Below are 22,391 nucleotides of genomic sequence, written 5' to 3'. Positions count from 1 at the left end.
TTCTGGCTCAAAGTAATCCAGCTTTGGCAGGGTTCAGAATGCTGAATTCCCCCAGCCACACAGACCTCCCATGCATGGGGTGGGCAGCCCCAGACCTCTTGTTTGGCTCTGTGAAAGCTCAGCAAGGCTGCAGACGCTCCTATTACCCCTAGCAGCTGCTTCCCAGAGGAGTTTCCATAGCTCATCTCATGCCAGCGACCCCCCCACCCCCCACAAGCGTGCAGTGATTGCTGGCCCCACAGAGTCATTGGAGCCATTGGCATCACTCTCCAGGATGCTGACAGCAAACACTGAAAGTCAAACCCTCTAGAGCCCCCTGCCTGCTCTTCCAGGGCTCTGTGAGCCTTGCCTCTTCTGGAACGATGATTGTGGATTGAGGCAATCAAGGTCAGGAAAATGCACGCAGGCCCCAACTCAGGCCAGCAGGCAGGTCTGCAAACATCAAAATTACCCAGTTCAAAATGAAGCCTGGCTGCTGAGAAATGGTCATCTGGGAGGCCCCTGACTGTGTGATGTGCATCCAGGTGTTCTCAGAATAGGGGCATGCGGCTGGCTGAAGGGAGAAGAACAGGGCTTTCCCTGGTGTGGGAGGCACAATTCTAGAATGGCTGTCACAATTCTCCCGGCACACAGGCTCTGTGTGGAATCTTATCACATTGAGTGTGGGTGGCTTCTGTGAATATGACAAGATGTCACACCATAAGGTCAGGCCATAAGGAAAAGGTAAAGGGATTCTGCATGTGTAATTAAAGCCCTCAATCAGCTGACTTTGAGATCATCGAAAGGCAGATTATCCAGGCCTAGGCCTGGCCTGACCAGGTGAAAGCCCTTACAAGAAGGACCTGAACCTTCCTGAGGAAATCCTGCTGCTGGCCTTGAGGAGCTCAACTGCAATCTTTGTGATTGGGCCTACAGGGGGCCAAGCAGTGAGGAACTGAGAAGGGCTCCCGCCTCACAGGCAGCCAGGAAACCCAGCCCTTAGTCCTATCAGGCAAGGAGTTGAATTCCACCAACAACCTGAAGGAGCTTGGAAGTAGACCTCAGGCTCCAGATGAGAATGCAGCTCCAGGAGGTTGTGAGACCCTAAACAGAGAGCCCGCCGCCATGCTGTGCCCACACTCAAGACCCACGGAGCTGTGAGATAATAAATGTGTGCTGGTTTAAGCCTCTGGGCTTGCTGTAATGTTGTTACACAGCAATAAATAAGAAATGCATCTGAGCTCCAGAAAGGCCTCTGTGCATTCCTGGTGCCTCCTCCTGAAATCAGAGGGCTTTTACAGACCCCTCTCGTCTCCCTCCAATCCTCCACTTAGGGAATGCTGGTTGGTTTTGTGGTGTAGCCTGGGGGCTCTAGTTAACAACTGTTAACAAAGTCTAAACAGTATCTTTTCTTGAGTGAGGAGTTTCGGTTGGAGGCTTCCCAACATTTCTTCCAGTTCAACCTTCCCTGATTCTACAATGTAACCCACACGTGTGGGCACAGAGATGACACAGCATGCTGTGTGGTTCCAAAGTGCCTGGAGAGTTGGGATCCAAGATGGGGTTCAAAACTAGGTATGAATGCCAAAGGCCCCTACTCTTCCTTCTCTGCTAAAACACTTTGGATTTTAAAATGATCATTTAAAAATGGTCTATTTAGGGGCAAGTGCATGGCTCAGTCAGTTAAATGTCCAACTCTCGATTTCGACTCAGGTCATGATCTCAGGGTTGTGAGATCGAGTCCCAGATTAGGCTGTGTGCTGAACATGGAGCCTGCTTGAGATTCTCTCTCCCTCTCCCTTTGCCTGCCCCACACCTGCTCATGCTCTCTCTCTCTCTCTCTCTCAAAATAAAAAATAAAGAATAAAAATGGTCTATTTGGATCCATGGTATAAAATTTGCACTCACTGATCTACAAGAAGCCATTTTCCATCACAGATGTCAGCCCCGTTCTTACAATTCTTGCATTTCCAACTTTTTTCTGGTTTTGTTCTGTGAGAAGTGGAGTAAATGGGCTGCTCACCAGTACTGGCTCCAGAGCACCAGAGGTAGTATTGGCACTAATGCTCTATGATACTGTTTTTCAAAATGACAGTATGTGTTTCATGAAGTCAGACACATTATCTCTAAAATGGTGCCTTGCAGAATTGTTTTGCATCCCACTTGCCCCCCCTTTATATTTCTTCACCACCTGGAAGCCGAAGCTCTGTGTTTACTGCGGGGTGTCCTCCCTGAGACTGCAAGAGCTGCCTCCTTCCTCCCACTCCCCTGCTGGCAGGCTGGAATTAATTATTCCCTCTCCTGGTCCTCACCTCATGCCATTTTATTTTTAAAATATTAACAACAGTAAATTGGGACTTGCATTTTGGTCTGATGCTCAAAAACAAAACATTTGGTGCCCGTTTGCTTGGGGCCCACAGGTGAAATCAGTCCCAAAGTCACAAGATGTCACAAAGAGACAGTTCTCTGACTCCTTCAGCAGGATACCAGAAACGGCAGGATCTGCCAAAGTGCCCGACAGATGTGGGCTGGAGGAGCACAGATCATGGTTGGGTGTGAGCTGGAGGCTATTTAAGGACCTGGAAAGTACAAGATGTAATGAGGTTGGAGAGAGATGTCACAGTGCACAAGGTCAGGGGGCCTGGAGGGTGAGAGGGGCAGCCCACTGCCCTGAGAGAGGGTTTGGAACACCAAAGGGTCAGGAGGTAATTCCCTGGAGGCAGCTTGAAAACAAGAGATAAAAGAACAGACAGAAAAAGAAGGGAGAGGGGAAAGATTCTGGAAAATGGTGGCACAGGGGCTGGGCATGGGTGAGCCTTCTCTCAAATGAGCAGGATAGTGTCCTGACCTAACTGGGTGGTGGTTACAGTGGATGGAGTTGACACTCAAAAGTGGACCTGGATAGGAATCTCAGCTCTGCCATTTTCAGGTTGGGGGACTTACAGTAATTTATTAACCTCATTGCACCTCACTTTTCTCATCTGTAAAATGAAACTAATAATACCTCCTTGCAGGTTGTCACGGGAAGCAAATGCAATTATGTACGCAGAACAGAACATGGGTGTTGAATAAATGGTACCCAGTAGGGGCCTAATGAATATGTGTTGAATAAACATGTTGACTAAACCAAATGGACCAAAGCTGGAGGTGGGTATGTGCTTGGGGTATTTGGAGATGACAGTTTGCACAAGAGTAGCAGCCATTCGTAATGCTCCACCTGTATCTCCTTGGCACCCACCTTCCCTGTAGATTCTGAGGGCTACTCAAGCTATGACTCAGCGCCTTTGGGATTTCTCCAGTCTCCGGAGTAGCTTGGCCTCCCACAGGGCTGGAAGCAAGGATGCCTCTGAAGGATGGGAGTTGCTTTGCCTATACTTCAGATTCCTTGTCTTTTAAATGAAGCAATTCAGGACTGAGCCCCAGCAGGTGGTAGCCTGCTCACAAATACCCCCTTTCACTGGCTTCCTTCTCATTCTCATGCTTCCCTGGCTCACCTACTAGTGTTTCCTAGGGTCACTTCTCAAATAAAATGTGTGTACTCATGTCCTCAGGGTCTGTTTCTGTGGGAGGACCCAGCCTAAGAGAGCATGCTGACTAAAGAATTTAGAAGCCTTGGGGCAGCCCCGGTGGCTCAGTGGTTTAGCACAGCCTTCACCCCGGGCCGGATCCTGGAGACCCCGGATCAAGTCCCATGTCGGGCTCCCTGCATGGAGCCTGCTTCTCCCTCTGCCTGTGTCTCTGCCTCTCTCTCCCTCTCTGTCTGTCATAAATAAATAAAATCTTTAAAAAAAAAAAAAAAAGAATTTAGAAGCCTTTATTTAAATTTGTGCACACGTGTGTGTGTGTGTGTGTGTGTGTGTGTGTGTATGTCTGTGTGTGTGTTGGGGGGGTGGTAGTGGCGAGCTCAGTAAAGAAGCTGTTACAGGATCTGAAAGAGTGAACAGTTTCTCTGCTCAAGGTCTGATCCTCAGGAGTCTGCCATCTGATATCTGAAGTGAGCTGAGAAAATGTACAGCAGGACTCAGAATGCTTTTTGAAGTGCCGGACTAGACAGCTGGGTGAGTCAGACAACCCCTGCTCATCCACGGAATAACTAAGACGAAGGCTCTCCTGGGACCTGCTGGGAGGCACCAGCGCAGGTACGTCGCTGGTTTTCCATGACGCAGCAGCACCGTTGAAAAGCCTTCAGGGTTTTTTCCACTGCCTCCTCCCTTGGGTTCCCATTTCCAAAGTGCTCATTGGGCAGAGGACTGGCTGAGAATCGTTTCTACTATGATGGGGAGCTCTTGCAATTAGAGGAGAAAGAAGAGTTTGCTTAAACAGGGGAAGAAAAAAAAAGTTCAAATACAACTGCCCACACCAAGGCAAGCCCAGGCAAAATTTCAGATAAAGAAACGTCATCACAAAACCATAAGAAGGTGATGTTTTTGTTTTTGTTTTTTCCAGTTTGAATCCTGAAAGGCTTACTCAGCCTTAATGTTCAGAGGAGAAAATTTTCCTTTTGTGTACCCCCTGAATTTACTGGACATCTGGGTCTGTGGCTGTTAACTTGGAGAGACGCAGAGAGATGTTCCAGGCACCATCTTGACCCAAGGATATCTAAAACTTAAGCCCAGAGGCTCTAAATTTGGCAGGGTAATAATAACCCATGCCTAAATTCCCTGGTTTGTGGAATTTAGTGGGAGCTCCGTAGCCCCAGGATGGAGGCCTGGGCCCAGCCTTTGGCAGATAGAAGGGCTTTCTCTGATTAATGCTCCCAAGTTTGGTGGGGGCTGTAGTAGATAGTTTTGCAAAAATGGTTGTAATACTTCTCCTTTCAGTATCATAATTTTGGGTGGCCCCCTCCCATACTGACTCTGTGCTTAGCCATGAGACTTACTTTGGCCAAAGGGACAATAGCATATTGGGCCTAAACAGACTTTAAAAGTGCTCCCATGCTGGTGCTCATCCTTTCTTGCTGTTTTTGGTTAATGAGAGATAGTTGGTCTAGTCACTCATCACCCTGGCCCACAGCCAGTTAACAACCACCATTTGTGGAAGTGAGGACATTACAGACCAACAAGACCCCAGCCAATCTACCAGCTGACTGAAGAACCATCCTATCCAGTTAACCACAGGCCCATGAGAAATAAGAAATTGCTGTTTTAAGTTTTGGAGTAATTTGTTACACAACAAAAAATAACTGCTTCAGGGAACCCCAAGTATCGCTTATGCCCACATGACATGCAGATCTACCCTTCCTTCCTCTCCTTTGGCTTACTCCCACCTCTACACTGGTAGTGCTGGAGGGGATCCCGACCCCTGATGCAGCACCAGTAGAAATCGCAGATGACTTCCATATCACTTCACAGTTGTTACAGGTATCTCAAAATGTATACTCTTATTACTACTTGAAATTATGGTCATTATTAGACTCTCCACCAAATACTGCTATTTAATGCTGTACTTTTTAAAAGATAATATATTACTACATCACAAATTTAAAAATACTTTGATAAACATATCTCAATATAATTTGTTTCCTATGAAATCTTATGTATTCAATTTTATACATTAAAAAAATATATCACTTTGCAAAGGGATCCATAGGTGTCACCAGACTGCCAGCAGGGTCAGCGGGAAAAACAAAAAGCTAATTCTATTCAGATTTTTTAAAAAGTAAAAATTGCTTGGTCTATTTAGTGCAACTTATTTGCCCAATATTGTCTCTCAAAATATTGACATAACTTATGAAGGCATCTCTAGGGAAAAATTGTGGCAAAATAACCCAAGAAACTTGTATTTGATTTTGGCAGATCATAGAACCACCAAGAATGCTGTTAACTTTGGTAGGCAGCAGAAGCAAACTCGAATGTCTATAGGGGCTGGGAAGATAATAGAACTGTGTGGATTGAACCAGGTACATAAAGACATGTAGTGTTAGGCTCTATGGCGAATTGGAGGAGACATACCCTGCCTTAAGACGATCATATTTAAGATATCTGCAAATCCAGCACTGGCCAAATAAAGTAAGTTGGTGAATGGTATTAAGCCTAGGGGCCATTAGTTTGCCATCCATTAATTAGGAGCAGAACTGGACATCTGGCCAACCTTCATCCTTGAGCTGGCTCTGCCTTTGACTAATCTGACTGCCTTTTTCAGGGCGAATTCATAGGCTCCAGTTTTTATTTCTGAAAAATGACTTTTTCCCCCCTTTTACATCTTCCTTTCCAGAGCTGCCATAAAGATTTAAAAATTAGGACATAGTGGGGAAACAATTTGGAAAAAAGAAACAAGTGTCTTTAAATACTTACAGGGTGAATTAATACAAATATTTGGTAAATGACCTGATAATAATCATGCCTGTGTATATAGGACACATAATGTGGCTTGTTATGTCTGCCAAGAAACTGGTTCCACCCCCAGTTGAATATCATGTTGTTCCAGCACATAAGTCATACTCTTCCCTAACACTCCACATTCATAACTGATTGGTGTTGGTCCTAAGCTGGACCAATCAGAGGCTTTCCCTGAGATTTTTTTTTTAAGATGTTATTTATTTTATTCATGAGAGACAGAGAGAGAGGGAGGCTCCCCACTGAGCAGGGAGCCTGTTATGGGGCTCGATCCCAGGACCCTAGGATCATGACCTAAGCCAAAGGGCAGACACTTAACCAACTAAGCCACCCAGACGCCCCTCCCTGAGATTTTTTTAACATGGGGTACAGACAACAAATGGCAGTGCCTTTTCCATAGTGGATGTGTAAAAAGTATAAATTGGGTGCCCATGTTGCGGGTATATGGAAGGAGGAACTGGCTTTTTCACAAGAGAAAGTGAAGTTAATGTACAGAAAGAAGCAGGGACAGAAGGCAAAGAGAGAGCCTTGTTAGTGTTTGAACACCTCTCTGCTCTTCCCATGGTTTGACTGTTCAACATTTACTCACAGTCTTTGAGTAAGACAATTAATCTCCATTTTTGCCTAACCCACTTATATTTGAACTTTTGTCATGTGCAAAACCAAATAAACACAAGCAACATAGCCAACCTTTTCAAGAAGCTCTGCTTGGCAGCTCCGAATCATAGGAATGTTTCAACCTTGCTTTTACAGATGCTCGGTCACCATCTGAGGCCAAAGACCTCTGAGGGTAACAGCAGACTGAGAGATTTCCAGACTGAAGTATGGACCTGTGCTGGAAAGAAAATGTGAAAGAGGTGGAGGCAGAAGGGGCAAGGCAGTCCAGGGCAGTAAAAGCAGCAGTGAACTGTGAGTTAAGAGTCCTGGCTGCAACGTTCACCCTGTGACTTTGGTAAGTAATTTGTTGCTGGGCCTAGTCATTTAACATCTTTTAAAAAGGTAATTTGTAAGGTCTGCCCCAGCAACCCAAATGTGTGATTCTACATGAGAGGGGGGCAGAAAAGAAGGGTGATGTGAGCCATCAGTATCCTTTCTTTCCCCAAGGGCAATTGGTGCTGTGATCCAGAGCAGAAAACCAGAAATTGCATGGATGTGTGGAAAGGGGCCAGGTCTCCTCCTTGTACCCATGACAGTTTATAGAAGGGCCCAAAGAGGAGCAATGGGAACTGCTTTATCCTTTGCACAGTGGGTACATTTTCCTCTCTGATGTCTTTCAGAGGCTGCAGGCTGGCACAGCAGAAAGAAGGAAGGGGCTGTCCTGTCATTTGGTGAGATTTTACATTTTGGTAAGATTTAGGGGGGGAAGATTCTAGGAGCCAGAGATTGAGCCATTGTTGCAGGGGAAGAAAAATATAACAAAGGAGACCTCTGTCCCCCACCCAAGACACCTGTCCTCATGCTGTGAATACTCACCTTCTTTATCCTTTGAATTCATTCTCATGAATGATAGCACCTCTTCTGAGTCCCTAGTCACAGCTTTTGTGAGGCAGAGAACAGTAGAAACACCTCATCCTCAGCAGACCCACTTTAGGATGAACGTGAACACTTAAAGGAGTTACTAAGATCTCTAGGACATTGGTTCTTAAACTTGAGCATGCCTCAGAAGCACTTGGAGGTAATGAAAACACAGACTCTGTCCCCCCGCCCCCACTCCACTGGAGTTTCAGATTCTGTAGGTGTGGGGTGGGGTCTGAGAACTGCGTTTCTAACAAACTCTCAGGTGATTGTGGATGCCGCTGGTCCAAAGACCCTAGTCTAAGAATCAATGACCTGAAGTAATGGGTCACTGATTGTGGAGGGTCCGTAGTATTGCATTTAAGATCTTAAAGTCAAACTCAAGTTTTCTCTTCTATTATCTATGTGGAAGAAGGAAGAACCATTTTCTGATGATCAAAGACTCATCAATTCCTACCTTGTCCCTTAAAATGGGAACCTCCACTCTTTGGGAAGACCAGTACTGTGAAGATAGCTTCTATCATCCTCTCCAATCCTTTCTTTATTTGTCCCAGCTTAGGAAAATGTAACCCCGTCTCCTCCAACTTGATTTTTTTCCTCAGATTTACCTGCTTACAGCAAGGTTGTATTTTCTGCTCCTCCAAGCTGCAAACCTCCTGAGAAACATTCTGTGCTTCGAGAGGTTTGGGTGGAAGAGAAAGATAGAACCTTAGTTTTCTAGCTATTCAGTCTGATTACACTTATCTCTGCGGCCCTTTCTCTTTGGTGGGTCCCAATATGTAGATTTGGAACATAACTAGTCTAATTCTGACTGCTGGTCCATTTTTTTCCAACCAGGCTCAAGCAAAAAGCTTGATATTTTCATCACTAACCCCTGTTTATGTATCCACTGGTTCATGGAGAAGGGAGGAGCAGCACTTAGCACCTTGACAGGACCTTGGTCAGACAGTAACATCTCTAAGTGTAGAAAATAACACCCACCACATGGTTGCTGCACAAATTAAGTATAATACTAGCTACAGTAGGGGGTGCCTGGGCGGCTCAGTTGGTTAGCCAGCAGACTCTTGATTTCAGCTCAGGTCATGCTCTCAGGGTCCAGGAGGGAGCCCCACCTGGGCTCTGTGCTCAGTGAGGAGCCTGTTTGAGATTTTCTCTCTCTCCCTCTCCCTCCTGCCACCCCCCCAACTCTTGTACGCTCTCTTTCTCTAAAATAAATAAATAAAATCTAAAAAAAAAGACTACTAACTACAGGAAACCATAATATAATAACTAGTACACAGTAGATGCTCAAAAGACAATGTGGATTTCAGAATTTTTCCCAAAGAGCTCTCTAATCCTCTAGCCTTAGATTCACAAGATTTCTCCCAAAAGCAGAATCTGAGGTTATCGCCACGGTCAGGGTTGCTTTGAGATCCTGTTCCAACATTGAAAAAAAGTCATTCTGTGAATGAGACTTAGGAGCATACATTTTGCAGTTCTTGTAACTCACCCATGCAGGTTTCATAATTATTGGTTTATGAATAAAGCTAAAGGTTTTCACAATGAGGTGAGACATGCAGGAATCTTGTACCCAAGGCTGGCTGCAAGAAAACATCTGTTGTTTGCACCTCTCTGCCTTCATATTGTGAGCACACACAAAACACACATGCACACACACAGTATTTAATAAGGAGTCCAACCCTTGCCGACAAAAAACCTAACACAAAGCTGAATACATAATGAAGCCAACAGATGTAGCTTCAGTAAGGATTCACTAAGTAGCTTACAGCAAATTTCTTTTTCTTAAGCTAAAGAATAGCAGAAAATTTTGCATACCATCTCTTTTTAACTCCTTAAGGGCCTTAAGTCCCCAGGCACCAAGCAAGAGGGGACCAGTGTTTAGTTAAACCGTAACTAAGCCTCTTGGGTTTCCAAATGCTATCCTGAGACTCACAAGGCCATTCTGCAAGCAGAGATGCTATGCAAAGGCATTTTTAAAATCCTCCCCCAAATAGAAAAACCAAAGAATGTTGACACATTTTCCCATTTTATCATGCATGCTGCTCAAGCTAAAAAATACTGTGATACCAAGACCTATTTCTGTAAGCAAATTCAACATTATAAAGCGGAAAAGAAGTATATGGCCTTAACATAACCTGCAATAAAGAACACTGGAAATCTGGCATTGCAAATGATGGCTAATAGTACATAATAACAACAGTTTCTTTCTTGTTCCCAGAGTGGTGAAGGGAATAGCACTTCACAAGCATTAGCTCCCTTAAGTCTCATGATAACCACGTGACATATGCAAGGCAGCTATTGCTTGCTTTTTATAGACCTGAAAACTGAGGCTCAGTTCAGGTTATGTAACTTGGTCAGGGTCATATAATTGCAGTGGCAGAAATGGGCTACGTATGCAGCCATTTCTCTCAATCCAGTGCTCAATGAGCTTGTCTAGATGCTGACTTTCTCCTGGTTCCTCATACCACGATATCTCACCTGACTTTTTAGTCCAGAGGACTCAGTCCAGAACACTGAGTTCTTTAGATTTTACTGAATGTTCTACAGGTCAGGAGCACACTTTCTGTTAGAAGATCTCAATGAATTGTATGTAACTGATGGGAAAACTCATAGACCTTGCAGTCAGAGACAAGAACTTTAAACTCTTTTAAGTTGTTATAGAGATTCAATGAGGCAATGTATGTCAAGGATTTAGTGCACCATACCACAGTCATTCAATAAGTTAGTTACTTTTTTCTTATGGTCGTCCAGTGGGATCTTTGTTCTCAGCTGAAGAGAGTAGGGTGCAGGATAACTGAACAGTGGTTTTAGACTTGTTTCATGACAACGGCTAGGTCAAGAGAAATGCAAAATTCAGTACTTAGTTGGTAACAGCTTTTTTTTAAAAAGACAAGTGGGACTGATTTACCACATCATGCCTCGTTTATTTTTCTTTCCTAGGCAAGAGAACACTGGATGTTTGAAAGGAAAAGTTAGAAGCTGACATGTTTGAGGAAAATCTCTGGGAAGCAAACTCAACATCAAGTACACCATGCTGCCATTCTAACAGAGAAGCAGCAAATATGTGACATTGAAAATGAGAGTTAGCTGAAGCCACCAACCTATATCCCTGTTAACTACGATATGTGTAGACAGGAGCATCAAAAATATCATTTTCATCTTAGTGAAAAGTAAAGAATTTTAACCATGTATTTTATGTATGTTAAAAAGCTGGCTCTGTATGTGAAACTGACTTAAATCACTCAAAGGCAACGGCTTTTCATCTCTGAATATAAAGCTGCTTTTGGCAACACTTTCTTGAGAATCACCTGAGTCTTCCTTAGCTTTTTAACCCCTGATTCATTTGTGATAAAAGAGCAGATGAGAAAAATAAATTATCTGCCAAAGTTGGGCAACTAGTTGGGTGAACATTTTTAACCCCTGATTCATTTGTGATAAAACAGCAGATGAGAAAAATAAATTATCTGCCAAAGTTGGGCAACTAGTTGGGTGAACATAAGTGCTTCCTTGGGACAAACTCCATTCCAATGTTTAGGGTGAATCTGCATTCCTGAATTGTTCTGATCATAACATTTGGTCAATAAAAGTAGGCATTACTTACAGCAGTAGAATTCCTTTTTCCGCAAAGGGGTAGTTGGTATTCCAATTCATTCATTCATTTTCTGTCTACCTGGTGTGTGACAGGCACTGTTACCAAGGATTCAAAGATGGTTAACATATGGCCCTTTCTCTCAAAAACTTTTATAGTCTGTTGAGAAAAATGCATAAATATGTAATTACAAAGCAATGTGATAAATCATACAAGGGAGATTGGTATGAAGAGGTAAATTTCTAAAAGCAAGAATTGGGGAACTAACACATATTTTTACTTGATCCTAAATATTTGAAACTCGTTTAATGACAGGAAGTTCTCAGAGGAGGGAAGTAGCTTGATTTGGGGAGTACTGTCATCAAAAAGATGCTGCTCTTTCTTTCAGTCATCCTACTCTTGCATGAACTTTATATTTGGGGCTAGGTTTTCTGGCCTAGGAAGTACCACATTCCTTAAAGCTTGACCTCTTTTCTCCATGAGTGGTGGGAATGATATATATAGGGAGAGATCTCAATAGACTGGGATACAGGAATACAGACAGATACTTAAAGGAAATTTTAGTGATATCCATGTTAATAGAGACAAATTTACATAAAGGCATATCTTAAATATTTACTGAATTCCTTGACAACTAAGGCTGGTTCTTAAACAGTTGTTTTTGTTTTTTGTTTTTTTTTTTTAGATTTTATTTATTTATTCATGAGAGACACAGAAAGAGAGAGAGAGAGAGAGAGAGAGGCAGAGACATAGGCAGGGAGAAGTAGACTCCCTGCAGGGAGCTGGTGGTGGGACTTGATCTCAGAACTCCAGGATCACCTCTGAGCCCAAGGCAGACGCTTAACCACTGAGCCACCCAGGAGTCCCTTTTTTTTAAAGTTATTTTTTTAAGATTTTATTTATTTATTCATGAGAGACACAGAGAGACAGAGGCAGAGACATAGGCAGAGGGAGAAGCAGGGTCCATGCAGGGAGCCCCACATAGGCTGGTTTTTAATACATATTCTGTTTATGATGTAGCAATCTTGCTGTGAATACTGACCACTTAGTAGAAACCTTCAATCAATTGCACATTTTGAATAGATAGCCAAGTTCTTTTCTAAGTTGGGTTAATATATTAGATTCAAAAAGGAATCCTATGTGAAACACGTCTTCTAAAATGAAAATACCTCAAAACGGGGCGCCCAGAAAAATGCACTGAGGGCAGAAACATGCATGCTTTATTTACTGCTCTGTCTTCAGTAATCAGTACAGTGTTTTCCTGTCACATGAAAGATGCTCAATAAACATTTGTTGAATTAATTAATGAAAAGTCCCATAATGACAGCTGATTTATGTTTGAGGAACACAGGACAGTCATCTTGGAATTTGAAAAAAAAAAAAAAAAGTGGATATGTTCAGCAATTTATCTGGCCTAAATCAGGAATGCTATCTTGATTTCTAGCATTACAGTGAAGTTACAATAGGCTTTTCCACTAAAATAAAAAATCCACTCGACAGGAATATGCATAGTCTTCCTAGTAGACTCACAGGCATTTCTTTCCCTCTACTCTCTGTCAATGGAGAAGTTGCAGTGTGGGTTACTTATAGCTGTCAGACCGATCTTGGACTAACTGCAGAGAAATTCAAAATGCTGCTTTGCAATTTGTCAGTCATTATTTTTTGAAACTGTACAAAAGATGAATATGAAGAAAGGAAATCCACAGCATGGTCTGAGATTCTCCATAAAAAAGGAATTCCGTCTAACTTGCAGAATTCTCAGAGCTACACCCAGAGATTTCTCTGAAGTAGGAGTGAGGCCAGAGTGCAGGGCTCAGGGGGACATCTCTGAAGGCTTTCATTTTCTGAAGTGCTGTTGTCAGCAAAGAATAGAAGCCACTCACTCAACCTGTGGGCATGAAAAGTCATCTCCCAAATTCAAAATCTGTGAGTGGTGGTATTTGGATATAGGAAGTGATGGGGAAGTGATGAGACTAGATGACCATTCTAGTGAGGAATATAACCTTGCTCTTCAAGTATACAATGAACCATTTTAGAGGATGGGTGAGGTGAATCAGCAGAAAGTGCAGTCTCAATTTAAGATATGAAAGAATTAGCCATCTCTGGGGAATAGGAACCAAATTCAGGTCAACAACAACAACAAAAATCCAAAAGCAGAAGAAAAGATTAGTGAGTTGCTTTAGTTCCCCCTTCACATGAAACAGAATTTGGCTTCCTTTACTAGCTAAGAGGATCATGTATATTTTTCCACGACCACAGAAATCAATCCCTAAATCTAGTGCAGCTGTCATGCAGCATCAATCTGGTGCTGACATTGTCATTCACTTTGAATTTCTCTAGAATGATTGTTAAGCATTTAAAAGGAAATACAAACCCTTAAAAAGGATTGTCTCCTCTCTTTTAAGGGATACAGATTTGTTCTTATCATCAGTTAATCACTACTGAGGCTAACCTCTATGAGTCAGCAGTAAGAAAATCAGTTAAGATCTCCTCTTGCAGTATACCACACTTTACTCTGCTGAAAAGATGCCCAAATACTGCAGTAGGAACAGGACTGTTAGCAACAAGGAGAACATGGCTTTTCCGGAACATGGGATTTTAATTCACATGTGACTATGAGTCTAATTAATAGACATTGTACTGCCAGCTATTAGCCTCTGAACTATAAATCTCATAAGCTTTAAGGCTTCCCCGTCTCCTCATCCCTTGACCTTAAAGCTTTTTTGAAATGTTATTTTACCTCCCCGCACCTAACCCATCATCAAACTTGATTAGTTTCTGAGCTAGCTACTAATACCATGTGATTCAGGTCATATGAAGTGTTGTGTTTTAAGTACTTAAGAGCTCACAGACTCTATGAAAGTGTTTTCTTTTTCTAAGTGGCAGAGGAAGAAAGTAGAGAAATGAAAAAAAAATAGTATCTAATAAATTTCTTTAAGTCCAACATGGGAGATCATGAAAAGAGGTCTAGAAAAGGATTTAAAACAACAACAACAACCAGTTAATTAGGAGGTAAAAGACTTATAAAAATGTTTAGGCAGGTTGTAGGATATAGTCTGTGCCAGACAGCAATAAATCTGATTGGGAAGGATCAAAGATACCCAAAACACTAACGGCTCAGATCAGGACTTTTAGGAAAAAGCCAGGATTTCTTAAGTCTGAGTGTAAAGACTTCAGAAAGATGATGTCAAAGAAATTATTGGGAGGCAGGAAAGAAAAATAGAGAAGAGGGAGAAAGAGACTGAGGAGGAGGGAGGCTGTGAATATAAATTAATCTTTTAATGGGGGAGGGAGTCAGATCAGGTACTGAAACAATATTAAGACAATTCTCAGCCTGAGATCAACAGATCACTGGACCCAAACCTATTATCCAGAGTTTTCAGCACTGATTTCATTAACTTCTCAATGGTAGAGATATTGGAAAATATTAGCCCAGTTCTGTCATTCTACAGATGAACAAACTGAGTTCAACAGTGGTTGAGTGACTCGTTTAAAGATAGTATGATTCCCAAACAAGAAATTACAAGTAGATTCTTTTGGGCTAGAACCAGATCTCCTGGCTCCTGATTACCATCATGCCCTGAAGCCCAACTGAGGAAGAAAACATATTGGAAAAGAAACCATGTACATTCTCTGTGCCTGATTGACCAATATGAAAAATGTAGAAGATGCAAGAGGTCACATAATAGTTAATAGCTTAGTCTCTGGACTCAGTACTTGCATTTAAATCCTGGTTCTGTTCTGTGATCTTAGGCAAGTTTCTTAGTCTTTCTTTCCCTCAATTTACTCATCTGTAGAATGGAAATGATAATAGTACCCTGATTACAGGGTTCTTATGAAGATTCAGTGAATTAGTACAGGTAAAAACTTTTAGAATTAGAGGCTCACTCTTCTCCGCCAGAGGCCTATTCTGATTAATTTCTGCTTTGGATATCTCTGTTCTTCTAAATCAGATCTATGACTTACTAAATGTTATCTAATATCATATGTGAACCCATCCTATCACTATGGTTTGCATCATCCATTTAGAAATCAGAAACTGGTTGTACTTTTGCGTGAAGTGCTTCGAAATCCTTGTGAAGAAAATTATGTAGAAATGAGTAGCTATTATCGTTATAGCAATGATAGTAATTCTGACACTGCAGCTTGTGTTCTCTGGAAATTTCTCTGAAATCTCTTTCTTCTTTTACAACTAATTGTTTTTTAAAACTCTTCCTTCACTTACCATGTCCTGCTTCCTCAATGCTATGTGGTATCTATCTCTTCTCTCCCTCTTGATACTTGGAAGGCCCCCTGAATTCAGTTTAATAACCTACTCTGAAACGTCACTATTTCCAAATTTCCTCCAGGGAATCATCTTGGAAATCAACATATTATCCTAAGGATGTCTCACCTGCCAGTGTTTTGGTGAAGAACAGATGAGGATAGTCCCTTGACACTTCCTAGTGAGAACTGAAATAGCAACAAGATCTATGTCTGCAATTGCCATTTATTCCTCCACATGAAGCCACTGACTATTTCAGTTCAGCAGGGCTGACAGCATTTGGAATTTTGAAGCTCTGCTGTGAGAGTAGTAACCACAAGATTAAAAATGAAATAGGTATAATTCAGACCTCGAGCTAGCCCTGGAGTGAGGGTACTCAGCAAAGTCAGCTAGGATGGAAGGAAAAAAAAATATGATATTCCGTCCACTTCACCTCAGTTTTCCAAAATTTTACTATATTTTTTTTTTCAGTTTTAGCTACTTGGGGTTGATTGTATGTGTCATGCTGCCTGAAACTTGCACAGAAAAACTGGCATCTATTTTCATCCATCCAGCCAGTGTATTTGACAATGCAGAATACTCAGAGGCAAGAGAGTGTTCCACATGTTTATCATTCAAGTGTACCTCCTGGGTACCTCTCATTTCTGGATTCTTGACCTGCTTTTTAATCTTTCTGGTAGGTGCTCGTCTTGAATAATTTGTTCTAGTCAATACCAAAAATTTGAAACTTACAATTAACTTCCTGGTAGGACTCATAAGTCCATGTGTATCCTGAGAAGAGATTCTAAAAGATGCCTAAATGAGGATTAATTTTTTTTTCTTCTAATTAATCATCCTTTATACCAATTAACTTCCCTTTATTTCTGGAAGAAGGCAAATGTAATCCAATCTGAGAATAGCAGTTCTCAGATTTTTTTTTTTTTTTTTTTTTAGTTCTCAGATGTTAAAAAGGACCCGGTTACTTTATTATATCAGCTTCTGCTCTGAAGTCAACTTTAGAAAATAAAGCACTAAATCATCAAATTGGTATTCAAGGCCTTTCATAGAAGGCTTCAGGTCTCTGTTCCAGCATATTCCCCAGCATAAGCTCCCACTACCCAAATGGATGGATATTTGCTGTCCATAACTTGGGCTTGCCTTACTTGTAATTCTGCCTATATTATAACTACTCAGCAGATCTCTCCCACTTCAACCTCCAAAAGCCAGTTGAACTCCTGCCTCCCTGCTCAAATCATTCTAGTCCAATGCAATATTGTCCTCCTTAGAATCTACCCTCCTTATTTCTGGTAACATTCATTGGGCAAATTATCATGTATTCCCTTAATGATTTTTCTTCCACTGTTTCATTGCATTTCATTCTGGTATTATTTGTTAATTTTTGTTGTTTATTGTTTTTACTAAGATTACTTCCGGCTAAACTTACTGAGGTCAAAGACCATATAAGCATGAGACTTTATATCCTCTGTGGGGTTCATTTATGTTTCTGGTGCTCACTGATTGGTCAATATCTTCCTATCAGGTTGGTCCTTGCTGACAAGGGATGACACTGCAGAAATGTATCTACGCTGAAGCTGACAACACCAATTTTCTTACCTTTATAGAATTGAAAAGCATTTGCATAATATGAGAAAAATAGTTTATTCATAGTACATCATATAAAAAGCAGATTTATCTATTTTTATCCTTCATGTCTCCCCTCTCAACCTCTTTCTCAAGTTATCTCTCATTCTACTAATCATCAAAACCTACATGTTCTGCTGAAGGCTGCCTGCTATGGGAAGAGGTGCTACTGGCAGAAATATGTCTGCTGGCTGATAACCATCACTCTGGGGTTAACACCTAGAGTTTAGGAATGTCTTTAGGCAAGCTAATTAAGAAGCAGTTTATTGTGTCTGTGCATGTGTGGTTGTGCATGTTTAACAAAGTAGGAATAAAATTGTAAATTCTTGGGGGATTTTACCAGGGAGAGGTTAAGATTATAAATGGTTTCGTATTCTGAATGCCGAAGTGATAATGCAGAAAATGCCAATGCACAAACAAGCAGGTACCATCAGAGGATCTACATGAATGTTTCCTGGCACATCCTTATGTCCATCTGCTCCTGCCTCTTCTTGCCGTATTGCCCTGGATGTTTAAAATTTAAAATAGAAAATCTCTTCATTTTTTTCCCGAAAAATTTAACATTCAATAACATGAATGTTAAATTCATGCTTCAATTATGTTTTTCTTTAATTTCTCAGTAAGGTGTTCTAGAATTAGCTCCATAATTGTGCACATTGCCACTTCTTTCCAGATCTTTACCCTTTGCCAGCTTCACTGCGGTCTTCTACCTCCACCCCCCTAACCCTCATTTCCCCCAGTCTTCCACTAGCAAACAAACCCAGCAGTAATTACTAATGTCCAAGCACGTAATTCTGGCACCGTTAGGATTTTTTTTTTTTTTTTTTTGACGCAACTACGCAGAGCTGTCTGGACATGCAGCATGAAGTCAAAGCATTTTTAAAGACTCCTACCCATCTTTTCTCCCCTCCTCCTATCACTAAAACACAGTTGTTTATTTCGTTTGCGGATTGCAAGGTTATAAAATTCTTCCATGGAGCTACATAGCCCTGAATATTAATATTACACCCATATACAGTAACAGATACATATGTACTTATATGGAAACACATAGGTTATCCATAAAATTGAAAAACATTAGGAAATAAATAGCTAGGAATGAAAGTACCTCCTCTATATGGACAGGACCATTTTAGCAGCTCTAGTATAGAAATCATTGGAGTTATGACTAACAAAAACAATCCAAGATCTTAATGTGAGGCTTTTCAAAAGATCATGACAGTGTTTCTTTTAATGCGTTGCATAGATTCCTACATATGACGCTGTTACTCTTATTTAACAACTATTCAAATAGAACAGTTTTGCGCCTGGTATTTTATGACAATTTTAGTTATATCAAACAACAGGAAATATTCCTTGGTAATTTTTGTTCACTCAGAGGCCCCAAGGCTCAGAGTAGAAAATGATTAAAGTACTTATCACTGTCTCAGCAAAATCCCGCAGTGCCGTAATAGAAATTGCAGTAGATCTTTAGGTCAGAGTCCAGTTTCAGTCTAACACCTGCATTACCCTGAAGGACATAGTTGGATTTTGAGGAAAACCAGTCTTAATAATGTCCAGATCAGAAACTATCGGCCTGAGATAACCAATGTTCTTAGGAAACACTTCCACTCCCTCTGAAACCATGGCAAAAGAGGCTAAATCTATACCTTGTAGGACCTGTAATATTTCTGAGATGTATTTTTGTGAGTGTGTGCTTATGTACATGCCTAATTACAAGGATGGGAGAGAAGGAAGAAGAAGAGGGCTTCATTCTTAAAGTTGATTCTGCTTAGTTTAACTATATATATATATATATATATATATATATATATATACACACACATATATATATATACACATCAAATAGAAATATATACAGAAATATATTACTCCTGTAAACAGATCATTTTGGTATCTTCATATATACCTCATTCATGCCCACCCAAGGTCTGCAGACAAATAAACTCTGTGTTAAAAACAAAACCAAACAAAACCCTTGATATCTGACTGGAGGATGAAGCAGATTTTCCTTAAAAATGTGTTTACTTTCTACTTAAAAAAAAAAAGGGACGAGGGCAACGTGAGAAGTCTGTAAGTAGACTTATTTCTTTTTTAAGCTATGCGGGAGCTGAGGACGGGAGCAGGTAATTGCCTGCAAAGCAGTCCTACGGCAGGATTTATTTTTTTCTTTTTTAAAATCGTTAACCTACTAGGTCTTCTCTACCAGGCAGTCTCTCTGTGAGACCGAGGTCTCAGAGAGGCAATTTGGCCTCCAGCCCCGAACAGCAGCTCTGGCCGGGCAGCTCTGCGGCAGGTAGAGGCGGCGAGGCTGCCGGGCCGCTCTCCGCGGTGCTGAAAGGTCGCGGGCGCCCGCGGGGGCCCCCGGCGTCGCTGTCCAGGGTGCTGACCGCGGGCCGCCGCAGTCCCCGAGGCGAGCCCACCCCCGCCAGCCCTCCGCAGAGCCCTCCCACACAGCAGGACCCGCCCGCCTCCCGCCAGCCCGCAGTCGACGTGGAGCCGGCGGCACAAATCAAGTCCGCGGGGCACGGAGGCTGCGGCCGCCGCTGCAGCTCGGCTTGCCCGGGGCGGGAACTCCCCCTTCTCTCGCCTCCCCGGCGCCCACGACCTGCCTTCTCCCTAATTCTTCCCTGGATAATAGCGCCTTAACGACAATAGTCAAAATAACAGGGTCAGAACGACAGAGTTTGTTTGTTTGGGTCTACAGGAAAGAAAAAAAAAAAAAAACAACCCAGCAGCCTCAACATCTCTGAAAACTGCATCGCAAAATGGAAGAGAGTCCCACCACTGTTTCGAAAGAGTAAGTTATTATTCGGCGTGTATCCTTGCGCTTCCTCCCCGTCGCTCCATCTGCAGTGTCCCCATTCCTCCCTTCCCCAAGCGGCTCACCTCGAAAATACTTTATAAAGCCCCCAGACCGGAGCTCTCCCGACGCGCACACACGGAATACCGCACCCTCGGTGCACAAATACTCGTATTTGCCCACGCTCTCTTGGTCTCCTCGGCTGTGGTCCCCTCTGGGTCTGCAGCCATCCAAAAGCAGAACCACGACCTGAGGTGGAGGCTCCTTACCTTGGCTTCTGCAGAGGGTGGTGCTCGCCTGGCCCCTTGCAGGGTGCAAGTGCGGAGGAGCCGCCAAGCCGGGAGGGAAGGAGAGACAGCGCCTGACCTCTCCGAGGTTTCGTCTTCAATGCAACGTGAGCTCTGCCCTCATCAAAGATGGCCGTCCCTTTGACGTCAGCAGCTTTTAATAGCCCTCTCCGGGAGGGGCGGGGAGGAAGTGTGTCGCGGGGAGGGCGGGGGAGGATGGGGGTGGGCGGTGGGAGGGGAGGAGCCGAGTAGTGCGGACCGCTCGACTCAGCTCCCGGTGCGCTCTACTGCAGACCTGCGTATTTCAGTCTTATTTTACAAACACCTGAGTAGTGAGGCGATTCTTATGACTCCATCTTAACACGTTTATGTCGGGCAAATGCATTTATCTCGCGACTGGCTTTCTGATGTTCTCCGTGTGTGTCTACCTTGTGTTATATCTGCGACATATATGCGATTATATAGAATTTCCCCTCCCCCTGCTGAGTTGTCTGGTTGAGTCATGGAAGGGGAGGGGAAGGCAGAAGAGTAGAAGTGGGGGAGGTAGTCGAGGGCACTTCAGCTGCAATTGGCTTTTTCTAAAGAAGCGGCTCCGAAGGGGCATCCCTGTCAGCCCTCACCAGCTCCATATATGGCCAGGCTACGTGGGCTGCTATTTTTATGAGCGATTTCTTCGTCTTATCAAAGCAGCACCCAGCGTTTAGAGTTTGCATTAATGTGGTCAGTTGGGGAGGCCGACTCGTACACGTTATTTTAAAGTACGTCAGAGCAATCATCTCTGAGAGATGTAAAATGAATTGGGCGGAGGGGGAGGGGAGGGTAGTGCACCTAACCAGCGTGGGTTTCCTGGAGTTCAAGGCTTGGAGTTGAGAGTTATTTGCTGAGGGCAAACTAGATGACGCTGTTTTCGGTTAAATATGCAACCAGAACCTGGGGTTTTATGTTGGGTTTCTTAGGGATAGTTCACGGAAGCGCGCACAGACCTTATGGAACCATCCAGACTTCCAAGGGGAGTGGGGAAGGCTGAGGATTCCAGGATCTCTGGGACGCCCCAGAATTTTGGTGGTTCACTCAGTGTGCAAACCTGGGTACCAGTCGAGGCCAGCCGAGGGGGGGGGGGAGTGCTCTGATGCTTAAGACGGCGTGGGCGAGAAAGGCTACCTGTGCTGGTCCTATGAGAGATTAAAAATAATAACCGTAAAGAAATAATCCTGACTGTCCTCCTTTGCTGTGCATTAGGCACCGAGGGCGGGCGGGTGGTGGGCTATGCAAATGGTTGCGCGGCGGCAGCCTCCCGGATGATTCACAGGTGCTGGGGAGGCTGTCGCGGGGCTCTCCGCGGGGAGGGCGAGCTGGAGAGCGCGTGGGAGGTGGGGGACCTCGGCTGAGGAACTGTTTGTACTTTTCCGGGAAGGATGCGATTAGAAGTCGTGCCTCGCAATGTTAAAACTCGATGGCCTCTTTCAGGCGATGGAAAATCCTTGTCTCGGGTCCGGAAAAAACAAGGCACAATCCCCAACCCTGCCAACATACACACACACACACGCGCACACACGCGCTCTGGCCTGAGAGCCAGGCTCAAGTTTTTTTTTTTTTTTTTTTTTTTTTTTTTTTTTTATGATAGTCACAGAGAGAGAGAGAGAGAGAGAGAGAGAGAGAGAGAGGCAGAGACACAGGCAGGCTCCATGCACCGGGAGCCCGACGTGGGATTCGATCCCGGGTCTCCAGGATCGCGCCCTGGGCTAAAGGCAGGCGCCAAACCGCTGCGCCACCCAGGGATCCCAGGCTCAAGTTTTTAACTGCAAGCTAAAATTGGAGACAATCCCGGGAAAAGGAAAGGAGGAAAGCAGAGTTGCAAAGGGGACTAAGTTTAGAGCCAGCAGAGCTTTAAGAATTTAATAAAGGATGCTTTTAATTGAAATAAGTAGAAGGCAATGTTTGTTGAAGATTCCCTGACCCAGGGATATTTTGAAATGTTAATATTTTTAATAATAATTAA

The 22,391-nt window shown here is 43.1% G+C and overlaps 1 protein-coding gene across 3 annotated transcripts in view; it reads right to left on the bottom strand.

The window, feature by feature from the left end:
* Positions 1-20,506, bottom strand: part of SNAP25 (synaptosome associated protein 25) — a 77,537-nt gene extending 57,031 nt beyond the window's left edge. For 2 of the 3 annotated variants that reach the window (XM_055307356.1, XM_055307350.1), the window contains exon 1: positions 20,375-20,506. The gene's annotated coding sequence lies outside the window, so the exon portion shown is untranslated. Of the gene's footprint in view, positions 1-20,191; positions 20,211-20,374 lie in introns of those variants that run through there. The other variant, XM_055307361.1, reaches the window with a different exon arrangement.
* Positions 20,507-22,391: the final 1,885 nt, after the last annotated feature.

This window comes from Nyctereutes procyonoides, unplaced genomic scaffold (genome assembly GCF_905146905.1).
Source record: "Nyctereutes procyonoides isolate TBG_1078 unplaced genomic scaffold, NYPRO_anot_genome, whole genome shotgun sequence".
NCBI classification, from domain to species: domain Eukaryota; kingdom Metazoa; phylum Chordata; class Mammalia; order Carnivora; family Canidae; genus Nyctereutes; species Nyctereutes procyonoides.
The sequence above is the reverse complement of the archived record's forward strand: the minus strand, read 5'-3'. Positions and strand labels throughout refer to the sequence as shown.